We start from the raw sequence: 24483 nt of genomic DNA on the forward strand, positions 1-24483 counted from the left end.
CAGGAATGGAAAACCAGACAAAACATCATAAACCAAATAGTTTCCTAATTAACATGTTAAATCTAAGACACTCCGATATCTCAACTTCTGGGGGAGAAAGGAGAAATGTTCTATCTTTGAAAATGCTCTTCCTTTGTTTATCTTGAAGGCACAATTAATTGAAACTACGCAAAAATACAAGGGCATAATAGTATTGGAGTAGCTGGAAGGTTGCTCTAACTTACACCTCTAGCCCTCTGCAATAGTTTGAAACGTGTCTTGCTGTACTCATATCCCTTTCAGTCACAGCTCCTTCCCTTTTCCACTGTGCTTCGTTTCTTTCTTTCCAGCCATTTAAGACCAAGTGCTATTGTCCTCTGCTGCTGCTGCTGCTGAAGCACAGCAAGACTTTGAAACAGTCTCCATGACAATCTAAGATAGGCAGCCTGGATCTTAATGGGGGTGATACATGACTGCGATTGCATCCTGCGGAGCAAGGGTATGTATATGCTGGTGCTGGAGGATATGGGTTATCCTGCTGGTCCCTCCTTCCTTTTATGAATATGCATTGTGGTATGGGGAACCCTCTTTGCTCTATGCATTCACCATATCTGTTTTTCTAGAGGTGTTCCTCAAAGGCTGATTTTATCTGGTGTGAGGTTTAGAAAGTGATGAGAAATATTAATGGATGAATGATTATAATACCAGGAAATGGAACTGTAAGTGCAGTGCACAGAGATCAAAATGAAACACAGTGCCTGGCTGTGAGATTTTACATAATATTAAAAGGGGAATTTATTCCTGCTTTTTAACTTTCTTCTTTTTACTTATGCAGTTGAATTCTGGAAACTTTATTTCCTGCTAATTGTGTCAGTATGTTGCATTTTGTTCAGTGTTTTAATCTAAAATGAAGTTTTAAAATTCAAGATGTGCTAATTTTATGGACATCAATCATTCATACAGAACAAAGTATTCAAATCCTATGATTTACAAAGAACTGGATGACAGTAGACAATTTTTTTCTTGGTGTTAAGATGTACAAATAAGGACAAAAGCTGCAGAACAGTAATGAACATGAATTCTCTCTGATTATCAGAATGTGACTTTCTTTGAGATTGTCCATGCTATTGTATAAATCTGACAAAACAACTTTAGGTTGATATTGTTTTAGTTATCATAAAATTTCCTCTTAAAGGTAATCTCGGTCACATTAGTTTGATATTCTTTTATTACTGAGTTCTTTGCATCACATTTGAGCCAACAAATATAATCAAGAAGTATCATGGATACTCAAATATCAGACATTTGTACGTCATTTCTTAATGGACCACATAAAAACAGACATCTAAAGTTAGTGAAGGTGAGAACTGTGTAGTATGACATACGGTGAATAAAATTGATAATATTGGAACAGTAATGAGAGCTATGTGATGCTCACGTATCTATTAATATCTGTATCCACATACACCCCCATGTATTCTAAATATATGTACAGTAGCTCTAACTTTCAGCACGTAAAATGAGAATTCATAATGCAGTAGAATGGAAAGAACATGAAAATGAAAACAAAAGGAAAGCCACAATAAAATCGAAGCAATCGGGGGCAACAATAGAAAAAAAAGGATGCTTATTAAAATTCATTCTATAAACAGAGGATTGTGAGTGTAGCGAGCCATTTCCAGTTGAGAAAATGTCAGAGGGATGCTGCTTGTATTTTCTGCAGCAGATGAAACATATGACCCCTCATGTGTACTGTGACCATAAAGGCTGTCTCTCAAGAGAAAGGAGGTAAGATAGAATAATGTATGAACATTTTAGGATGAACAGAAAACATTTTCTTAACATACCCTACCAATGTTATTCCTAATACTTTAGAAAATTCTCCATGTCTGCTTTGACCTTGGCTCCGTCTTGACCCTTTGGTTACCTTTTCTACTCTGCCAGCCCTTATGTTTACTGACTTGTGCCAAACACTCCATGAGTTTCCTCTTTATGTATATTTTCCCTTTTCTCTAGCACATTTTATGACAGATTTTAATATAATTTAGAACTTTCACCCATTTCTTTTCACCAGACTCTCGTTCCTAATTTCATCAAGAACACAACCTTACCTACAAATTCGGCATCTTCTCTCATGCTGTCAATAGGTTTGGAGAGAACATCAGTGAAGTCTATAGGAGAAATAACCAGAAAAATCTCTTGAGAGTTTGAAATAATTCCGATGCAGAAATTGCTGTAAGTGCTGTGTTGCCAGGAAGTGAATAGGTCCTGCAGAAATAAGTCCTGGTGGGAATGAAATTTGACCTCCATGTTACAGGATAGCATTTCAAAAAAAGAACATGCATACCTGGATTAGAGCCAATAGAACTGTTTGAGAACAAGGCCAGGGCAATTGGAGGAAGAGCCAGGACACTAAGAATTGAGCCCGAGGTACAATTGAAAGCGTGAGGGAAATAGAAAGACTCAGCAACCCAAGACTCACATGGATCTCTAGCCAAGTCCAAGATGTAAGATTGGTCCAGAAATAAAAGAAGTCCCCTGGGTCCCTCGCATAACCATTTTCTTGATGACTTTTTATTACTATTCCTTCCTCTATTTCCATTCTTTTCTTGCTTGATGACTGCACCTTCTCAATGTTTGTGTCTCATTCTTGGTCACTGCTCACCCTATGCATTTCTAATTTTATTACTCCTTCAGCACCAGCTCCTCTAGTGCTTTTATTTGTGCTGTGGTTCTTCAAACTCCCCTGTGATCTGTGAAAATCTCGCTAGGAATGAAGAAATATCCCCCATGCGTTACACCTCGGTCTTGCAGAGAGCACATTTTGCTGCTCTGTGTTGCTGCGTCTTTGTACACACACATACAAATTACATTGCCCTTTTCTACAACTATATATCTTAGAAGCTTGAAAGCTACTTGCTGGGTTTTGTCCTCTTAGTTCTTATCAAGTTTCTGTCATCCAAGAACCTTCTGCTCACATAAACCATCTTTCACACTGATTTTCCTTTCCCTTGTGCAGATGCCCTTCACTGTGTTTTTCCAAGGTTATTCCTGTTTTGTTATTTTTGGCCTGTGTTACTAATTACTCTAATCCCTCTTTCCTATATCTCTGGCCTCCCTCTTTTTCTTGTCTCTTCTCAATTTAGTATCACCTGTGAATTTCATTATTACATGGTTTAATCCTCTTTCTAGCTCATTACTGGAAGTATTAAATAAAGTAAGACCTCAGACTGATCCTTAACTATTTATCTGTCCTCCCTACAAGCTGGTATTCTATCATATGTTTGCATTTGTAAGCCTTGTTTTGGTCCTTCATTCCAGACTTCAGACCAAATGACAATTTTTTTCTTTTGCACAAACAGGTTTAGTTGAGCTTTTTGAGGGTGTTTTTGCGAAACATAGAAAAGTACCTTCTATTCTCATGCTCTCCAGTTTTATTCAGTATAGCTGCTTGGCTTTGAGCAAGAGGATGATCAGATCCGTTCTTCAAAAAAATAGGGCTTAAATCCAAGAGTATTACAGTTAGTCTGTTCCATTCATCCATTAATTCAGTAATTCCATAAAAAAAAAATTGTTAGCTTTGTCAGGCAAGATCTATTCTTCATAAATCTTGCCCGTTATTCATCATCATTGCATTATTCTCTGCAAATGAAGTGACTATTTCTTAAGACTTCTTCTACCATATTTGCCAGGGTTAGAAGCTAAATGTTAAGCATTGTAATTAGTAAGACCTTTTTCTTCCTTTTATGAATGCTGCCACAGTGCAACATTTGCTTTTCTGCTCAGTATTGGGTGAAGAAGCGCAGATAAAGGAGTAGTTGTCTGCTTCCTCTCTTTAATACCTCCATGTGTAGTGTGTTATTCTAACTATATGATGGTACTGTCTGGCCATCACTGCTCCTTCTAAATCTCAAGAGTTTGCAAAATAATTTGTGATGAATGTTATAGCAGCTTTCAGGGAATCCAGGAAGAATGGTTTGTATCATGTATCAGGTTGCTCAAGATCTCATCCAACCTGACCTTGAACACCTCCAGGGATGGGGCAGCCATAACTTCCCTGGACAACATGTTCCAGTGCCTCACCACTCTCATGGTGAAGAAATTCTTCCTTATGACTAGCCTAAATCTGCCCCTCTCCAGTCTATACCCATTCCCCCTGATCTTATCACCACAAGCCTTTGTGAACAGCCCCTCTCCAGCTTTCTTGTAAACCCCTTTCAGGTACTGGAAGGTCACTATAACATCTCCTCGGAGCCTTCTCTTCTCCAGGCTGAACAACCCAACTCTCTCAGACTGTCAATATGTCATGCTTTGTTTTGGGTTTGTGGCTTCGAGACATGACAGACATTCTCTGAGTGATGGCTTCTCATTTACCTCACCATCCATCCAGGAAAACTTACTACTGTTACTAAATTATTTTTCCTTTCTAGTGTCTCACAAAATAAGAGCTGTAAGAGCAAAAAAATGCACTTAGCCCCTCCTGAGCTCACTGATAATCTGAGAGTGAGAAGCCACGTTTAACGGTGGCTTTAGCTAGAATGGAAAAGTGATGGCTTTACTTTGATAATTCAGAAGCGGATTAACATCTTGCTCAGTTGTACCCTGATGTGGGAAGGACAGGGTGTAGAACTAAGGAAAGTACCCACTGCAGCAACGCTATCTAAATAAATGGCAGACAGTCAATCAAGACAGACTAGAGCCTTGGCTTTCAAAGATAGTAGAAAATAATTTTTTGTGTCATGGTCTTTTAAATTACATATGTTCATTTCCATTAACGCCTATATATCTCTCTATATATACTTATCTGAATCGAACTGCTTATTAATTAGAAATGGTACAATGTGTTGCCCACCTCTGGTTCATTGTATCTGTTTCTCTGTTCTGCTGTTAAACCCTAAATACAAGTGAGTTCATTTTGCATGGTGAGTGTATGATCGAAGGAAGATCAAAGCAGAATCTGAGTTCAGGCTGTGTAATTTTTGGCTGATCAGACCCAGATATTTTCCTCTGTGTTGAAACCAAGGTCAAAGGAAGTTAACTAACTGGCTGTAACACTTCCTTTGCATTATCAATTGGCAGTTCAAAGGTCTTCTCCCAAATCAGAAATAAACTCTCTTTGCTACTCTCTTTGCTATTTGCAAACCATATCAACCACCAGCACCCTTGTGAAATATTCTTACAGGCAGAAACAGGGAGTCATACTAGACCCTACTTCAGTCTGACAATCTGCTTGGGAGTTTTTCTGACCCATTTGTGTCAGTGAGATACGTGAATTGTACGACAAGATAGAGGGTAAAGTGCATAAGGTGCTTGCACTGCTTCTGTGTTTTGCATATGTTGCTTTCTCCAAAGAGGTAGTTGGACCCTAAAAAAAGCTGAGAGCAGGGATCAGAACTATTGTCAGTCTCCTGCAGTCGGTGGTACAAGGTGATTCAGATGTAAGCGTTACGAACTGTGCAGTAGGCAGATCATATAGCCCACATGTTCAGTATTATTCTAATCTCTGAAAGCTAGATTGCTTTAAGACATGACATTTAACATCTCCTCCTTCCACTGTTGTTAGCATTAACTGTTATAGTCCTGGCTATACTTTTTATGCAATGAAAAACCTGATTCCTCCTTTAATCGCCGCAAGTTCGTTAAAGCCCAACAGATGTAAGTAATCATAGCATCGTAAAACAACATGTATTTTATAATCAGAAAGAAATGCATTTAGGTCAGCAAATATCTTGAAGTTTAAGCTTCCAAGGAGGTTGTAAACAGCAATGCATAAAACAGGATATATCTTAAGACATATAACAGCGGTATAACTGCAGCTTATAAAGTGAACATTCAGAAGTAACATCCAAATTATCTTCACAAGTGGAAATTAAAGTGGTAAAAATATTCTAGGCTCCACAGAACACTGATTCAATCAATTGAGAAAACAGCTAGAGGATTGTGAGTAAATGAGCCCCCAGAAGTTGCTTTAAATGCAAATAACTGAAATCACATGTGTACACATGTAGAGGGAGACCCTTCTTGGCACCCTTAAATTCTTCAGGTAAAACCAACAGGCAGCATGGTCTCCTGACAGGATTATATTTCCTAGTAAATCTCATCAAACCTCTGAAATCTAATAGAGGCCAGAGACAGGAACAAAGAAAAAGCATTTCAGGTAAATTGACTATCAGAAAGGGGATCCGAGCATTGCCAGCAGAGTTAATGTTACTTCCAGAACAGGAAAGGTGAAAATTCTCTAGCCTGGTACATAGTAAATGGTCCACAGCCTGAAATTCTAGCAAATGCTAGTGTGAGCTGAGCAAGCAGTTGCTCAAACATTTGTCCCTCTGGTGTAGCTAGAGGTGATGCCCGAGCTCTGTTTTGAGTAGCTGGTCTCTCACTGGGATGCTTGAAACCAAGCTGGTCTCCAGCAAGGTCAGATTTGGAGAGGCCAAAAAAATGTCCCTCTTCCTCACTCTGCTCATGGGGTATCACCCGACTGGCATTCCCACTATGAAGAACATCCTTTTTACAGTATATTCTGTGGGCATCCAAAGTATGATCACGTATGTTTCCCAAGCCATTTCCTTTGGCCTGCACTTGGGAGGAACAGCTGCAGAGATGAAGGGTTGCTACATTATCTGGAGTGCTCTGGAGAAAAATAAGACCTCATCTACAATAAGAAACATACTCATAGTCTAAGTTCATATGTTAACTAATACACAGTGAACATATTTTTTAATTCCATTACAGACAATCAGCTGTGGAGTTTTGACATTTGTAGACAGAAAAGGAAGCTAAGGTGCCTGCCATGTTGCCTTCGCCTCTGCATCAGAGTCAAGCATAGACTTCAGCACTTCAGAGAGAGTATTCATTTGTATCTTCTGGTACCCAAAGGTAAAAGATTTTATTAAGAAAACTGTATGAGGAAAATACATTAAAAAAAAAAGCAAAATGGAGGATTCATGCTGTGTGCTACATGCGCTTCAAGAAACCTGCGGTGGTTAAAATCTATGAAGACTGAAGGACTGGAAATGCAGCCAGAGCCAGCCAGAACTCCAAGAGGGCACTTTGATACAGGATTTAGGTTTCCCAATGGAAACAAAAGAGACAGAGTACTATGCTTATAAAGTACAGACACTAACTGAATGTAATCGAGTCCTGTCACTTTATAAATTACCATTCATCCTCTGAGCCTTCATAAGTGTGTATGTATGCTCTTAGCCTTTCCTGTCTGTAAGATAAAAAATGTGTTAACTCAAACTACTTTCACAGAACTGAAGTTAGTGCATGTTGGTTTTCAGTTCAGCAAGGAGCAGGTGTGCACTCAGTAACAAATGGTACCTTGACAAAAGTGTTATGAGCTATTCGCAGATCTCAGATTCTACAGTGATAGGTGTACAAGAAGCTGAAGACACAGAAAACTTTCACTAGGCTAAAAGCAGCAGTGCAGCTCTATTGATCTGACGCCAGCTGAAGATTGAGCCTACTGTACTTAGAGAACGGAGATATCTACTTTGGCTTCTCAGATTAAAAAAAAAGAATTAAGAGAAGTGGCAACTGCAGACCCTTTTTCTGGCTTTCAATCTAAGACTTGGGAAAGCTGGAGAGGGGCAAATAGTGAACACTTGGACAGACACAGATCAGTTAGCAACTCTCAGCACAGGCTGATAAAAGTTGTTCAATTTAACCATCTTGATTAATCTCTCCCAGGTGAGGAAAGTGAGAATGGAACAGGTTGAATGTTTGGGCATCCTTCACAAAGAATTCTGGATAGACATCAATGCCCACCGAGAGAGTCTTTTGAAAAGGTAACGAATACCAATGTTGAAATACTGTGTTGGTTTGATAGCAGAAATCAGAGACGGTAAATGGGGCATAGGGCTAGAGAAAGACAGAGGGATAAGAGTGACAAGTGGGAATATGTTGAGCCTGTTCTGTTTCTGCTATATATAGGAGACAGCAGATATCTTACAGAAGGAAATGTAGAACAAGATGTTCGGTTTTGGAGATGATGTGGAACTGACAACCTGAGAAATACCATCCGTAAAGGAAGTAAGTTGAAAATGCTGAGAAATCTGCCTTATGTTTAGGATACGAGTGATGAGCAGGCACTGCGAAGCAAGATGGCGAGACCAGAATACGGCAGTGCAAACTTTGTTCCATTTGCTCATTTAATCTTGATGCTGGCTCGGAAACCAGAGGGGTCATTCAGTAGGTACACTGACAAGAGAAAGCCTAAGTCTAAATAGATCATCAGGTTACATATGCAAAGAGCTAAAAAGAGGATAAATAGTTTTCAGAAAATGAAGTAAGTTGTTAGAGCTGAAGAACAAGTAAGCGAACATCCTTGGAGCCATTAGTTACTTATGCAGAAATATGCCAAATGGCATTTCCATAGTGGTAATAGTAATTAAAAGTGCAAGAGCAGCACTGCACTGGAGGCTAAGCAGCTCCCCACGTGGCTGGCTTCTATCCTGACAAGAAGCTAATAAAGCATTTCAGCAGGCCATGAAGGGAATCTCGAATCAGGTAGCTAATGCTTTCAGTGCTTTATTTGGTTATGAGCATTTTAGGACATTTAAAGACTACATGTAAAATACTGTGTATGTATTGTTTAGCTGCAAAACCAGTTAATATTCCCTTGAGCCCATACATGCATGGATTGTATGCCCCAGTGTGATTTGATCTGTCTGACTCCACTATCTTGAAATCACAAACCTTATTCCTCTACAACTCAACAAATCTGAAGTATATCCGAGGTTTCAGAGACAAAACTTCCAGAGCGGAGGGTTTATCACTGAAATGATGAGATCCAGTAATGGGCACAAGACACATCCAGTCTACGCACCTCTTCTGTTCACATTCTAGGGATCTGAGCTTAGATACAGGACCTGGAAACTCCTGCAGAGTCTCAGCAGTGGCACTGATGGAGGCAGTCAGGCCAGCTGCCTGTCAAGGACTGTAGGAAGAAGGTGAATGAGGCTTGCAGAAAGAAGAGCAAAATGTCTTATCTGTGACGAAGTAAAAGGATACCATCAGCCTGGATAGAAGGAAGGGGCAGTGAATCTTGTGTAAGGCTTTTTATTGTAAAATATTGACTATGTTCATTTGGATGCTGCCCAGCCATCCTCACAAACAAATGTGCTCCATTGACACTGATACTTCTGTGCTTCCTACTCAGCTTTTCTAAGACAAAGAGGGTCATGGCGAAATGATGCTGAAAAAAAAAAGATCTCCCATTTTCTGAGCTGAAGCAATGCCAAGATCAATATTGCATGAAACAATCATCTGATGCGCCGTAACAGCACTGTCTGTAGCTTTCATTGCAACCCTTCTCTGTGTTTCTGGATGATCTCTGGAAACAGAGGAATGGTTTCCTTGTTGTTATGAGTAATACACATCAAAGTGACTTTAATGCATGAAACCAAAAATGGCAAAGGGTTTCTGAGGAGTAAACAGTATGAACTCTTATCTCAGATACAAATAAAGGAATTGCTGTTCTTAACGTGGGGGATTGGGAGCCCTCGTGGGTTCCCATAGTCCTCACTGATCCACAGGCAGAAATTCTAGCAAACATTGTGTTCAGGACAACGTCAAAAATGGCTCTTTCTTCTACCCACAAAAGTTATGTGGTTTTCTATCTCATGTTTTACATCATTTCTATCTGGGTTTATCCCATTTGCTGTCCTCAGAAAGCTCTCCCAAGATTCTACTCTCCAGTAACCTCAGTAACAAATCAGAGACATGCAGTACTTTCTGCTCAATTAAGAACAGAAAAACACCCCTAGTCCATGCATTATGTAGCCTGATGCTAAAACTGGTGCTGAGCAGCTCATACGGATGTTCAAGAAGACTACAACAGGCAGTGGAAGAATAATGTCTCCATAAAATACACTTCCTCCTGATCTTTGTTATTTAGTCATAATTGCCCAATAGCATTTGGACTTTTTTTTTTGATTTTTTTTTTAAAGAGGAAAACTGCAACAATCTATATGTGTTCCTTTCTACATAAATGTGAGCTTTTTGAGGACTCTGCCACAAAATGAAATCTTTCAGCAGGGAGAAATCTAGCAACACTGAGTGCTATGCCTGCTGCCTGCCCTGTTCTTCCCTCACTCTAACTCTCGCTGGGACCCTATGCATTTATTCCCTGCCACCAGCTCACTGTTCTCCATCTCTGAAACATTATATAACAGCGTGGAGATGTTTCTTTGTGGGAATAGCTCTGCCAACCAACTCACTCTTGTGAAATGAGGATGCCACTCCGGCAACCTTACTATCCAGAGATGAGCTGGGCAGTGTGAGCTAAGACTGCAGGGCAGTGAAAATGATTGCGAAACATTCCCAGCTTTATAGCCTCTCTTAGATTTGGGATGGCCTACCAGTTTATGCTGTTAAGTGTTGTCTTTATGCTCTGTGTTTCCTTCACAGATGCTGCAATACAGGGACTGCTCTGCTTCTGCCACTGACCTTTTCTGTGGCCTTAACTAAATGGCTTTACTCACTGGTTCTTTAATTGAATTGCGCACTTGCAGAGTGTGATCCCTCTTTAGTGTGCCAGCGTCATGGTGTTGACTTGGTGGAGACTTTTAGCATTGTAACATAATAAGTAATAATGAAAATTAACTAGCTTAGAAGAATCAAGCAGATTTCATTCGGCCCTGAATTAAAACCTTTTCTGTTCCATGATATTCTGAGGTTTTGCTAAGCTTTTGAGAAAAATAGAGATGGATTTGTAATGTCATGTACTGGCTAAGCTTTCAGACTCATGTATGCTTACACAAATATTTTTAATATCACTTCACTCTTCATGTTCCTATAGTCTGCCAGTTTTACACAAACCTAGTCCTGTCTAATTTTTCCTACAAAACAAGCTATTAATAGATGACCGTTTTGCTGCTCCACTGCACTAATCATTTGTTTGCGCACAAAGATTACTTACAGACTGTTCTTTTTATTAAGCTGATTTAATTTGTTAAAATTCTATTTGATTATATAGAAGAAAGAGGCTGTTGAACCTCTGCAGATGCCTTTGACCTGTTCCACAGAGCAATATTGTGCTGTCGTCTCCAGAGTTCTGTAATCTATACATTTGCTTTTCATTCTTATTCTAATTTTGTCTGCTAATATTACCTTTCCAAAACGACTGTTTCATTTGCCTTTCAGCAAACAATATTTCACCTTTCCAAACTGTCTTATCCATATTTTTACTAGGTTTCTGTTCTAATGCAATCCATTATTTTTGAAGGCTTTCAACAAGTAGAAGGATATCACCGTACTCAGAGTACTGGTCAGAAAAATGATCGTTAAGGTTTTACGTGACCGTTTTTAGAGACTTTGACTGTGATGATTTATAATAGAAGAAGGTGCTTAAGTTCACCCATGCTGCACAAATTCAGCTTTCTCTAAAGCACCGAACTTCTCTTTGATCACATGATCATGTTCTCCTGCCTTTCATATAAATGCATGGTTACACATATCTAGAAAGAAGTGAATAAAATGAGACATGCTGTAGCCAGCAGTTACAGTGACAAGATTATTCTGAATGGTCGTTAAAGTTTCTCGTGTTAGTGACTGGCAAATAGTTAAGTCTTAAAATCCTGAGTCCAATAGAATGTAGTGGCAACTGTGAAACATAATAATTTCCCAATAAATTTCTTAAAACAGAGGACTTGCAGCCTATCAGATATACAGAGTTCGCCTGTCTTTAATTTTAAAAGCCCAAAGAATGTACAAACCGTGCAAGCTTGTAGTCCCTTGTTAATTATACTCTGTGTTTATATAGCAGTTTTATCTCAAAACCCTCTTCAAACATTAAGACTCCTAGCACTTCTTTCCTGTAGGTATTATTATCCTTGTCATTATCATTATCGCATTTTCCATTTTATAGGTGATAAATGAGCAAAATCACACTGTGAGTCAGTAGCTGAATTGGGAATAGAATATTGTAGTCCTGATTTTGTCTGTTGCATTAATTACTCACTAACATTATTGTTGTTTGTGGGTTGAAGTTCGGTGTAATATCTCTACAACTAAGCAGGATTCTTTTGATTTGCAAATTTTTTGTTTGTATAGCTCTCGAACTAATATTTTTCAACTGTTAGTCTGGCTTTAAGTAGCTAATAAGAGATGCTGTCATCTTCCAGTTAAATAAGTATCAATAGATTTTGTTTAATGTGATACAATTTGCATAATGGACTGGAACAGCTCAAATGAAGCTTAGTCTATCAAGCAATGAAATATTTAGGTATTTAGGTTGTGTTCTAGTCTAGCAATAGTAAAAGTCATTATGGAAATCTATGGAGAAACGTATTTTTGTAAAGCAGTTGCTCTTTAAATGACAACTGTTATTAATTAGTCTTTTTTAAATGTGAAAATACCATATGTGATGACTAAATTGAGTTAAAGCCACTTGCCAAATTATTTTTTCTTTAAATCAGAAATAATCTTGGCTAATACAAAACATGCAAATGACACCTTCATCAACTAGAGGGTTAAATGCATTTTCTCCTTTTCCAGGACTGTTTTCATCTGGAAAGGCAATCTAATCACTTCATTGGCTAAAACATAAGTAGCTTAGCTTCAAAACATCCCACTACCAGCATCCTTTTCCTTTGTTTCTCTGTCATCAAATGTTGTAGGAAATAGTGTGATGGTGTGCTGTCTCCCACCTCAGCCCGACCTTCTTGTGTAACTTATAATCAAACGATAACCACCAGTGGTGATCACCATGCTTGGTGATGGTCATGATGCGTGCATTCACCTCATGGTGATTTCAGAGCAGACAGATAACAACACAACAGCCAAGGGCTAATCTATGGTAATGCATTCACCTGGCCACAGCGCTGGTCAGGGTCCAACTCAAGGCAAATCTGGAAGAAACTGGCACCTGCAGCTGGTATGTAAAAATAACTATGAGTCAGTCATCTTACTCCATAAATAGTGAGGAGTCCAGGAACCCTTTGAGCTTTCCTGAAATGACGGCTGTCTGCCATTGGGATCTCTTCTTGAACCGGACGGTTCTCAAGGTTACTCCTAGAGGCTGAGAGAATCCTTACCGCAACAGACCATTGGTAAGTGAATTGGGAATAAATGCATAGCAACATTGTGACCTTACCTAAGAGGTATAAAGGAATTGATGGCGCATATATAAGTCTTTAGACATGAACTGTTGACCAAGTCTGAGACTAAGACTGGATCCAGTCACACCTAGACTCTCTCTGAGGAGGGGTTTAGAATGCAAGGTGGTCCTCTCTGAGCATCACCACTCGAATGGAAGGTCTTTCTGAGTTCTTATCTGACCCTGTCCTCTGTGCAGTATATAATCAAGCATATCTTGCCTTCAAACCTTGTAAATCACCGTTGCATTTATTACCAAACTTTGTTCAATCTCTGCTTTATATCAATAAACGTATTGCTGCTTCCCTCTTAAGAGAGAAGGGCATCGCCCTATTTCTCCTTCTGTGACAAACAGTGGAATAAAAAATAAAAGCTGTCATGAGAATTTACTCAGAAAACCTCAAGATACAGTCCTATGATGAACTGAAGTTGCCCTGAGAACTGAAGGCATGGTGCTCCTATAAGGAACTGCAAGTCACTCAGTAAGAGATTGTGATTGTATAGGACTCCAGTTAAGGCAACTACTAGCAAAGAACATTTAACATCATGTTCTAGACTGGTACTAATGAGCAACTACTGGCCTTACAGAATCAAGCTCTTTCCTTATCATCCTCCCCAATGCGTCTTTTCCCTATCATTTGCTGGGAACAGTCCTTGTCCACAACACTACAGTGGCACATGGTTTATGATGGTGGTTGTCATCACAGACCTAAACTGTCCTACAAGTCATGCTAGCAATGAAGCTGCACAAACCCTCAAGACCATATCCAGCCCCTGTCTACTTCTTCACTAAGTAGATATACATCCGGGAAGGATTGCAGTTGACTTTTTCAAAGAGCACCATGCTTCTCTGACTTTTTGACCTTAATGATCCTGCAAACTAAATTCTAATCTCCAGCATCTCTTCCCTCAGCCATCAATCTCCCAAACAGGGCACTCAAGCAGAAGCAGTGTGTCAAGTTTTTTTTGGTCCAGTCCTCTTGGACCCTGTGTATTTTTCACCCAAGAACTATTTAACATAATACATAAATGGCCATTCTGATGAGTTTTCAATGCTGTTTTGTGGATACAGCAGCCATACACACAATCATTATGTACCTGACAGCTGCAGAGAAAAAAATCCTAGTTGTGCAGTTCCTCTCATTCATTATCTGTACCAACAAGGCTGCAATTCACAACATTTATTCTGTGCCATGTTGGCACTTTACAAGCTGATTTATTCTTCCTTAACGACCTATACATTTGCTTATAAACCAGACCTCCAGGCCTCCTAACCATTTTATGACCTCAGTTACAGTGTATTCCTTCCTTCCTTCCTTCTTTCCTTCCTTCCTTCCTTCCTTCCTTCCTTCCTTCCTTCCTTCCTTCCTTCCTTCCTTCCTTCCTTCCTTCCTTCCTTCCTTCCTTCCTTCCTTCCTTCCTTCCTTCCTTCCTTCCTTCCTTCCTTCCTCTCTCTCTTCCTCCCTTAGTTACTTTCCTCCTTCTTTCTTTCCTTCCTCTCCTCTTCTTTCCCTCTCCTTTCACTTCTTCCCTTCCTTTTGTTTTGTTTCTTTCCTTTCCCTCTCTAATTTTTCTTCTCATAGAAAAAAATAAAGGAAATACACCTTCATATTCTATCTCAGCTGTGCTTCTACATTTACCATCATTAGGAAGACATCCTCTTCTCCTCATACCTTTCCCCAAGAGTTTATAACATACTTTAACACACATTTAGTGATAAATGTCCAACTCTTTTTCAAACTTGTGGAGTAAATATGACAGGCTGGAAAGGACTTCATAGATTTGAAAGTGGCAGGTGATGTATATGTATGATACATATGAGAACTATATGTATTTCTTATATATATATTTCTCATATACATATATGAGAAATAGTATAGCATTTCACATTTTTTCATGCTATTACAGTTAACAGAATTTTTAAACGTGCATTCTCATAAGGATTATTACATACCTCTTAAAATAGAGCAGCTGAAACTGCATTTATTATTAGAACCTTACACACCTGTGACTGAAATGACAAATTATATTTTTATGTTGTATAATTCTCAGTTATGTAATTCCAATTTCTTTTAATCTCTCTTCTCACTGTTGTGTGTTGCTCCCCAAATAACAGCTGTTTACAACTGTCATGTCTACACTGTCTCTCCCGTGTTCCATCTGCTCTTCTTTATTTCTACAAAACGCATTCTCAGGTTCATTTTTGCCTATTCCTTTGTTTTCTGTTCCATAGCCTCAGTCTTTCCTTTGCTTTCCAAGCTTTTCTTTTCCACGTTGATTCTACTCCAGTGTGACCCACAAAGGCGGTGAGAGATGGGTTAGCTGGACTGTACTCCTAGTCCGCTCATGGCAAGCAAAAGCATTTGTACCGTAGCAATGATTTAGAGACCTAATTTGTATTTCTGAGTCATGGAGGTCAGAGGTTGGAAGAAGTGCTAACAGGAAAGAATGGCTAGACCTAGAATTCCTCCCAGTTCTATATGCTTCAGGTACGTCTAATCTAAGTATACAGACAAAAGTTATGGTTTCAATACATTCTTCAAGCATGTGCAAAATAGCTAAAATTCCTCCTGCTATCGTGTAAGAAAATTGCCACATCAGAATATGTTCTTGTAGGTCTTTAAAAAAAAAGATCAGTCTTACTGAGTGTTTATTGCAATGATATTTTCTCCTTATTTCCAGCTGCAGTTGCAGTTGTTTTTATTTTGTTTTTGAGAGAGTTTTATGTTCTCTCAGAGCATCTCTTGATAAAAATCAGATAATTTGGTTGCTTCTCCAAAGTGTTTTTAGTCTACTTTTAGAAATGACATGGCAAAGAACGTAACAAAACTTAGCAGAAGGAGACAGAGAGACAAGACCAAAGAGTTCAGTAATAAGCGATTACATGGTTCTCCAGTAGAGTCTAATACACTCTGTGGTGAAGCAAGTTTAAAATGAAAACACAGCAACCAGCTGCTTTCTTGCTGATATCACTGGGAAAAGAAGTACTTCTAAGATTAACGATGTTATTTTTGTACAAATGGATTATTCACAAGCACATCCTACACGATATCAGGTAAGCACTAGGAATAACAAAATGAAAACCTTGCGCTTATTTGCCTTTCAGACCTTTTTCTCTTTTCGAGGATGATCACATAACTCCTCATAAGATAGATGCACCTCGCCTTAGAACAGACCATCCCTTTTGCAGATGGGGCAGCTCCATTTGCCATGTGGGTTTTTGGAAAAGAGGGGAAGAAATTCCTGTATGGGGCTTGTGCTAGTTTTGACTGGGATGGAGTTAATTTTCTTCATAGTAGCTAGGATGGGGCTATGCTTTGGATTTGTGCTGGAAAGTGTTCATACTACAGAGATGCTTTATGTGCTGCTGAGCAGTGCTTATGCAGAGTCGAGGCCTTTTCTGCTTCTCACAGCATCACGTCAGTAAGTAGACTGGGGGTGCAGAAGAAGCTGGGAGGCAATGCAGCTGGGAGAGGATGCAGTTGGGAAAGCAGACCCAAACGGACTGAAGGGATATCCCATACCATACAATGTCATGCTCAGCATATAGAGCTGGGGGAAGACGAAAGAAGTAGGACACTTTCAGAGTGATGGCATTTGTCTTCCAAGTAACAGTATGCATGATGGAGTCCTTCTTTCATGGAGACAGATGAACACCTGTTTACCAATAAGTAGTAGTGAATTAATTCCTTGATTTTCTTCACTTGCATACACAGCTTTAGCTTTACCTTTTAAACCATTTTTATCTCGACTCACAAGTTTTATCACTTTTACCCTTCTGATTTTCTTCCCCATCCCACCACAAGGGAGTGAGAAGCAGCTGTGTGGTGCTTAGTTGCTTGCTGGGGTTAAACCATGTTGCTGAAAGCTGCTTGATCCAACCCAACAAGAAATCAGTGACATACTTAGTTTTACCTTTCCTGTTGGCAGGTGTTTGCATCCCAGGTTGGATTTGACTACAGGGCATGACATCTCAAGGAATAAGACCGTCACATTTCTGGACCTACTTTAGAAAATATGAGCATAAAGAAATTCTGTGCTTATGAAGTTTGGCCATGACCCTGCAATTAAAAATTAATATTATTTTCCCACTTCTTCCAAACTACACCCTCACAAGAAAAATGTCAAGGTAGTGTAAATGTAGTAAAAATCAGTTTTGTGATTATAAAAAAATTTCTGAAATTAATTCAAATTTCTCTTAGAGAAGCGATACAGAAGATGGTCGCTTGTTAACATCCTTGCAACAAGCAGGGTAACAGACAAGCCAAAAGAACAATACCATTCACAAAGGCTTTATCTATGCAACAACATGAGAAAAAGGTATTTCCAGCATTTGGCATCTGGATTTCCTTTACTATTGCAATATTTCATGTACCAGAGGTCTCTTGGGTGCATAAGGCCCAGAAGGTTAAGAGTAGAAAAGAATAATAACGAGTGCTGCTAACTTCCTTCTTTACAGAGTAGTTGATTAAAAATAAAAAAAGAAGGATAATAAAAAGCCCTGGGCAAAATTTGAGCTATGTACTTCACTGATGAACAGCACAGTGAGCTTGGAGTTGACTGAGCATGGATTTTTTCTGCTAGAGTTAGAGGTAAATGGCTTTGTCATCCATTATACTTTCACAACTTTCTTAGATTTCCTCCCTGGAACAAAGCCAGGACTTTATGGGGAGCAGGAGTGTTGTTACGTATGTGAAATGAACAAGAAAATGTCCTGTATCCGACTGAGCCACAGGCTGCCTGGACATGAAAGACCCAAATTCAAGTCCCCTCTCTCCCAGCTTCTCGGTGACAGTCACGGGGCTGTTATCCTGTGTGGCCCTTCCACACTGTTGCTGTTCCAGTTTGTTTAATTATCCAGATGGATCATATGAGCATCTGTAAGGACTGCTCTCTTTCTGGCCCTTGGGATAACTGATGGAAGGTGTGGCTGTTTCTTTCACTCCTTTGGAAGTTTCCCTCTTATCATCCACTGTTGGGATGGGAAAGTGAGCTGGATCACACGATGCCACCTTGGGGCTGCACAAGCCCACCATCCTTTGGGACTGGATCTGACCCTACTGCAAGTGGAATTTGATTAAACATGTGCTTTATCCCATATTAAAATCTGGAGTGAATGATATGTTGAATTAGCTCTGAAATGCATTCAAATTGTTAGGGGAAGCAGGTGAGGCTCTGTTAACATGAAATCAGATTTAAATTGTGGTTCATTATGCTTAAACTTCTCTCCAGTCTAACTAAGCAATACAAGGTTCTGTTTTCTCTCTCAATGATATCCACTGGTACAGTTTATGTTTTGCCAACCACTAGCTATGTTTTCTATTGAAAAAGCATAATTAAAGTCTACTCCTCTGAATTCTCTGAAAACTCTGTGAACTCTGAAAGGTCATTATTCTGAGTCTGCCTTTTTGAAATATATTGTCTAACGAAAAAATAAATAGCATTTTTAATCTACAATTACAGACGAAATCCTGCCCTTCTTTCCTCCCTTTCTATTAATTTTACTCAGATCTGCTACTCATTAGTAGATGTACATACGTTGCAACTTCAAAATTCTGTTGTTATAATTGAACTGAAGATCTGTGTATTCAGCGTGTGTCCAATGTGGTTTATTTATTTCTTCATAGTCTGGACCCATATTCTCCTCCTGGTGTTATTTAATACTCTGATGAATTTACCAAAAGCTTAGTAACCTTCCTCAGTTGGCATCACATGCATCCTTTCTTTTTCCCTTGCATCATTCCATGTGGTAGGTTTCTCAGTTACTAGCACAAGAAAAAGAATATTTTTCTAAAGTAAGAATATAAATGGAATATGTAAAATGGTCCTTAAGCTTCATAAGGAATCACCTCCTAAGGAGGAAGTAATTGTGAGCCCACATCACCCAGACTACTCTCTTTTAGAAGGTATAGGGAAGAGGAAGGAAGGGAGGAAGGAAGGGAGGAAGGAAGGAAGGAAGGAAGGAAGGAAGGAAGGAAGGAAGGAAGGAAGGAAGGAAGGAAGGAAGGAAGGAAGGAAGGAAGGGAGGAAGGGAGGGAGGGAGGGAGGAAGGAAGGGAGGGAGGGAGGAAGGAAGGGAGGAAGGAAGGAAGGAAGGAAGGAAGGAAGGAAGGAAGGAAGGAAGGAAGGAAGGAAGGAAGGAAGGAAGGAAGGAAGGAAGGAAGGAAGGAAGGGAGGGAGGGAGGGAGGAGAAATCTTCTGAGAGCTGGGTAGCCTAGGAAGCAGCATCCTCAACCATAGTCAAGCTATTTGCAATCAAACATCTCTCAAAGACATTTATAGTATTTTTGCAAGACAAATGTTTACTTCTGCGGGATCTTAGCTGACCTAGCAGTGCATATGAAATGCAAATCTATTCTATTTTGGTTTAAAAATTCATTAATTTACAGTGCTAGGGTTACTGGCCATGTTTAAATCACTGGGCTTCAACTGTAGTAGTGGGAGCATGTAGAGTCCTAAAAGAACTCTATACAGATGGCCTTAATCCCATGGGGAGACTGCAAATTAATATCAGGGTCATTGGCATTCATTGAGTATTTGATCTGTCTGGCAAATGGTCTGTCTGACATCAGTCTTGGTGTAAAAAGGATCATGCATTATTCTGTATGCAATCAACTGCTAAATTTAACCAGTGGTGGGGCAATAAATTTTTTTTCAAGAAGGGTCCTTAATAGCCCGGGGCTGAACCATCAAAGCCTTACTTACATGAACAGTCTTTGCTCATCCAGGTTATCTCATTAGGCAACTGCCTTGGTAAAAAAAGGGCCTTTTAGCACAGGGTTTGAGGAATTAGCATCTGAAGGAACAACTTCTCTAATTAACAGATTAAAAAAATATCCATGTACAAAAGTCCATTTGGAGGATTTGCAAATATATATACTGTCTGCCTCTTAACAGTGTGAATCCACAGAAAACTGAGAGTTATCAAGGCTGTAATGAGTACAAACATTGTTATAAAATACAAAAACTATCCCCCTAATACCTTCTACTGTAGAGCGGCCAATCCTACTTGAGCAGGAGACCTAATCTCCATAAATGTCATACTGCCTATGTACTATGGGGAAATTCACTATAACTAATGAGCTGTTTATTCTTAAAAGAGGGCACTCTTCACGATATCATATCCTTATTTTCATGCTAAATAAAGGAAGAGATTTTCACAACCACATTATCTATTAGAGATATACTTTTTTTTGGTATTTTTATATTAAAATCTAATAAAACATGTTGATTAGCACAAAGGAATACCCCACAGCTATTTGCCCATAACAATACAGATTCTTTCCCACAGTTTCTGAAACTCCCTGTATTCTGATCATGGGTATTTGAATTCATATACATTGGCTGGCAGCCAGTATGAATCAGAATGCCAAGGTGAATATATTTACAGTGTAGTTATTTACCCTCTTCTCCATAATGTTTCTCTTCTGACTCTGTCTCATTAAAAATTGTAAAAATTAGTTGCCAGCATGAGCAAGAACGACTTCTGATTTTTATTTCTTTCAGCTAAAGCAGAAATATTCCAAAACTGTATGTGAACAAGAAAAGAAAAGGGACTGAGACAGCAAGGAGTTAAACACTTGCTAAGGTCTCTGCCTTTTTCCACTTATCTTTCATACCCTGCAGTTTAGGAAAAAACTTATACTTGGAATAATTATCATACTAATACAGAAGACACATTTTCTATTTGCTAGTTCCAAATGCAAGGAATAATGTAAATAGCATTTTGAGGGTAATAAGTAAAGCATATATGAATCGTTCTGGGCATTTCAGCGCACTTGGCTGGGTGAAAGCGGATGAGTCCAGACAGGGGCAAGAGAGACAGGAAGAGTCAGCCTGGGACACGAGGAAGACAAATGGTCAGATGGCAAAAGAAAGATGAAAAGAATACACAAATTATTTTAAATTTAATTAGGGCAATTTAACTTTCAGTAGCTTTGTGTTGCCTCTTCTGACAAGTAAAACCTATAGACATGGTCAAAAGACATAGTCAAATATTATAGTGCAATAACTAAACAGTCCTATCTTAACTTTTGCAATAACCACATCAAGAATCAGTAATTTCTCTGGCTTCAAAGTTTATTCAGGCTACAGTTTGGTTAAATCTGCTGTACAGGGCTAGCATCCTGAGATATCTTTATACCCCTATTCCAGCTGCCAATGCTGTTTTCTGTGAAAAAGGCTGTTCCTATGTTGTTTTTTTTCCTGAACATGATATTCTAATCATTTAGCAACTTCTGAATGGCATTCTCAGATCAGCTTCTATAACTCCACAAACATACCCATGCTTTTGAGATTGGGTGGTATCCTTGTCCCTTCTTCAGTTTAAGCTAAAGAAGTCTATGATTCAGTGGAGTCTTGCCAGGGAGTGCAGTGCTACCTGTTTATAGAATCATAGAATCATAGAATCATAGAATCATAAAATAGTTAGGGTTGGAAGAAACCTTAAAGATCACCCAGTTCCAATCCCCATGGACAGGGACATCCCACTAGATCAGGCTGCCCAAGTTCCCATCCAACCTGGCCTTGAACACCTCCAGGGATGGGGCAGCCACAACTTCCCTTGGCAGCCTGTGCCAGTGCCTCACCACTCTCATGGTGAAGAAATTCTTCCTAATATCTAGTCTAAATCTGTCCCTCTCCAGTTTATACCTGTTCCCCCTCATCCTATCCCCACAAGCCTTTATGAATAGCCCCTCTCCAGCTTTCCTGTAGGTTCCCTTCAGGTACTGGAAGGTTGCTATAAGGTCTCCTCTGAGCCTTCTCTTCTCCAGGATGAACAAGCCCAACTCTCTCAGGCTGTCCTCGTATGGAAGGTGCTCCAGACCTCTGACCATCTTTGTAGCCTCCTCTGGACCTGTTCCAACAGCTCCATATTCTTCTTACGTTGAGGATTCCAGAACTGGACACAGTATTCCAGATGAGGTCTCACAAGAGAGAAATAGAGGGGCAGAATTACTTCCCTTGCCCTGCTGGCTACGCTTCTTTTGATGCAGCTTCTTTTGATGCAGCCCAGGATACAGTTGGCCTTCTGGGCTGTGCGCACACATTGCCGGCTCGTGTTGGTGTTTATCAAAAACGCTTGGCTGCTTCTCAATGGGATCAGAGTTGTTCTGCAGTGGCACCATGACGAGTGCCTCTCACACCCCCTACCCTGTGTTGCAGCTCTCCTCCACCCAGTTGCTGCTTTGCAGAAAATAGTTGGAGGAAAGAGGGAATGACCTGAAGGTTGCTTTGCCCTTTTAGCCTGTGGTGGCTTTTTTTGCCCCTAACACAGTGAGCAGGGAGCGTAGAACATCATTAATCATTAATCTCAGATGTGCATCTGGGAGAAACATATGGAGGAAGAAAGAGGTGCAGCTGTAATGTCAGAGAGCGAATGGAGAGTGGCTGGTGTGCAAGAAGGAATGTGCATGTATGCAAGGATGTCCAGGCTGAGAATGCATGGAAGAGTTGTGTTTCTGGCAGTGACACAGGGTAGGCACCTGAGGAACCTCAAAAAATGGAGCAGTGGGCAAACAGGTGGGCAAAGGCTTGTCTTTCAGTTCTGGACTGAAGTTCTTCCCTCTCTGTGCAGCCTCCACAGCACCCCTTTAAAATATCAGACCATAACATTCTGAAGAGAAGGAGTAATAGAAACACCCATTCCTCTGGTTTTAAAGAAAGCTGTAAGTTGTAGTCCCTTTGCAAATGATTGGAACTATCCCAACAGTGCTGAACACAGTTCTTCTCTGGAACAGTGGAAGAGTTAATAGTGACCAGCCAAATATCAAAGACCAAAGCAGTACAGAAGAAACCTATCATCTTGAAACAAGAGCTTACCAGCTCCCACGCACCCCTGAGACAAGTCCTTGGCTATCAGGGTCAACAGATCTAACCGATCTTTGTGTTTGAATGAAGATTTTTCCAACTCATGCCAGAGCTCATCTGGTACAGACTTACTTCCAGGCTGTTCAGGTGGCTTCAGGCCAACAGATAAGACTGACATTTTCTAATTTTCCTTAAAGTCCTGTTACTTACTTTAGGGCTTTTCAGTAACTATGCGCGCATCACCCAGAGTTAGTGTAGAGCACACAGCATGGGACTAATGGGATCTCCCCGGCTGTCAGATTTTGTACCACATTACAGTATACAACCACATCACTTTGCTCCTTTTGGGTTCCATTCTATAGGTAATTATTATTTTTGTCTGCTTATGTCTACTGGAAGTATTTTTCTAAATCATCAATTTTCTTAAGTTTAAAAATCATCTGATTTTTAGCTTATATGTATTAAAAGACAGTTCATATCCACGTGTTCTTGAAGAAACCACCTGCAATACTTGGGTATAGCCTTTTTAAGGTAAGTTTTTACAAACATTCCCTGTGCCTGTGATATCTGCTACAATTTGGTACAAGGGTCCTCAGCATTCCTTAGATCCAAAAGATTCCCATAGGCCTCGCAGGAAAGAGATGGGTGTGCTGATTGTGAGCCGAGACAGGTTATCTCCTCGTCGTGGGGGATTTTGGTGCTGTATGGTAACCTGGGACCCAGAAGGGTGTGGTATAGTTGCAAATGTGAACTGGTGATGGGTGTACAGAGCAACTGGGAGATGAAGGTTGTGGGGGTAGCTGTGGGTATAGAATCATAGAATCATAGAATAGGTTGGGTTGGAAGAAACCTTAAAGATCATCTTGTTCCAACTCCTCTGCCACAGGCAGGGGAGAGGTCCCACCAGATCAGGCTGCTCAAGGCCCCATCCAACCTGGTCTTGAACACTTCCAGGGATGGGCATCCACAACTTCCCTGGGCAACCAGTTCCAATGTCTCACCAACCTCATGGTGAAGAATTTCTTCCTAATGTCTAGTCTAAATCTGCCCCCCTCCAGTTTGTAGCCATTGCCCCTTGTCCTATCACTACAAGCCTTCATAAACAGTCCCTCCCCAGCTTTCTTGTAGCCCCCTTCAGGTATTGGAAGGCTGTTATAAAGTCTCCTTGGAGCCTTCTCTTCTACAGGCTGAACAACCCCGACTCTCTCAGCCTGTCACTTGGGAGAAGAGATCAGCACTCACGTTGCTACAGCCTCCTTTCAGGCAGTTGCAGACAGTGATAAGGTCTCCCATCAGCCTCCTCCTCTCCACGCTAAACAACCCCAGTTCCTTCAGGTGTTTCTTGTAACCTTTGTTCTCCAGCCTCCTCACCAGCTTTGTTGCTCTTCTCTGGACACGCTCCAGTACCATGCATGGATTTGCCTCAGTATCAAATCACAGAATTGTACAATTGTACAATTGTATAATTGTAAAATTGTAGAATCACACAATTGTAGAATCACAGTAACATAGAATCGTAGAATGATTTGAGTTGGAAGGGGCCTTAAAGACCATCCAGTTCAAACCCCTTTGCCATAGGTCATGGTACAGG

The 24483-nt window shown here is 40.0% G+C and overlaps 1 long non-coding RNA gene across 2 annotated transcripts; it reads left to right on the forward strand.

Moving 5' to 3' along the window:
• The first annotated feature begins 343 nt into the window (after positions 1-343).
• LOC128850983 (uncharacterized) lies at positions 344-14433 on the forward strand. Of its 2 annotated transcripts, none has more exons than XR_008448255.1 (3): positions 344-478; positions 6715-7169; positions 7675-14433. It is a non-coding gene; the product is annotated as an uncharacterized LOC128850983 (long non-coding RNA). The 2 variants fall into 2 exon arrangements; XR_008448256.1 differs by having other exon boundaries at positions 6715-6858.
• Positions 14434-24483: the final 10050 nt, after the last annotated feature.

The sequence above is a fragment of the Cuculus canorus genome, chromosome 1 (genome assembly GCF_017976375.1).
Source record: "Cuculus canorus isolate bCucCan1 chromosome 1, bCucCan1.pri, whole genome shotgun sequence".
In the NCBI taxonomy this organism is placed as follows: Eukaryota; Metazoa; Chordata; class Aves; order Cuculiformes; family Cuculidae; genus Cuculus; species Cuculus canorus.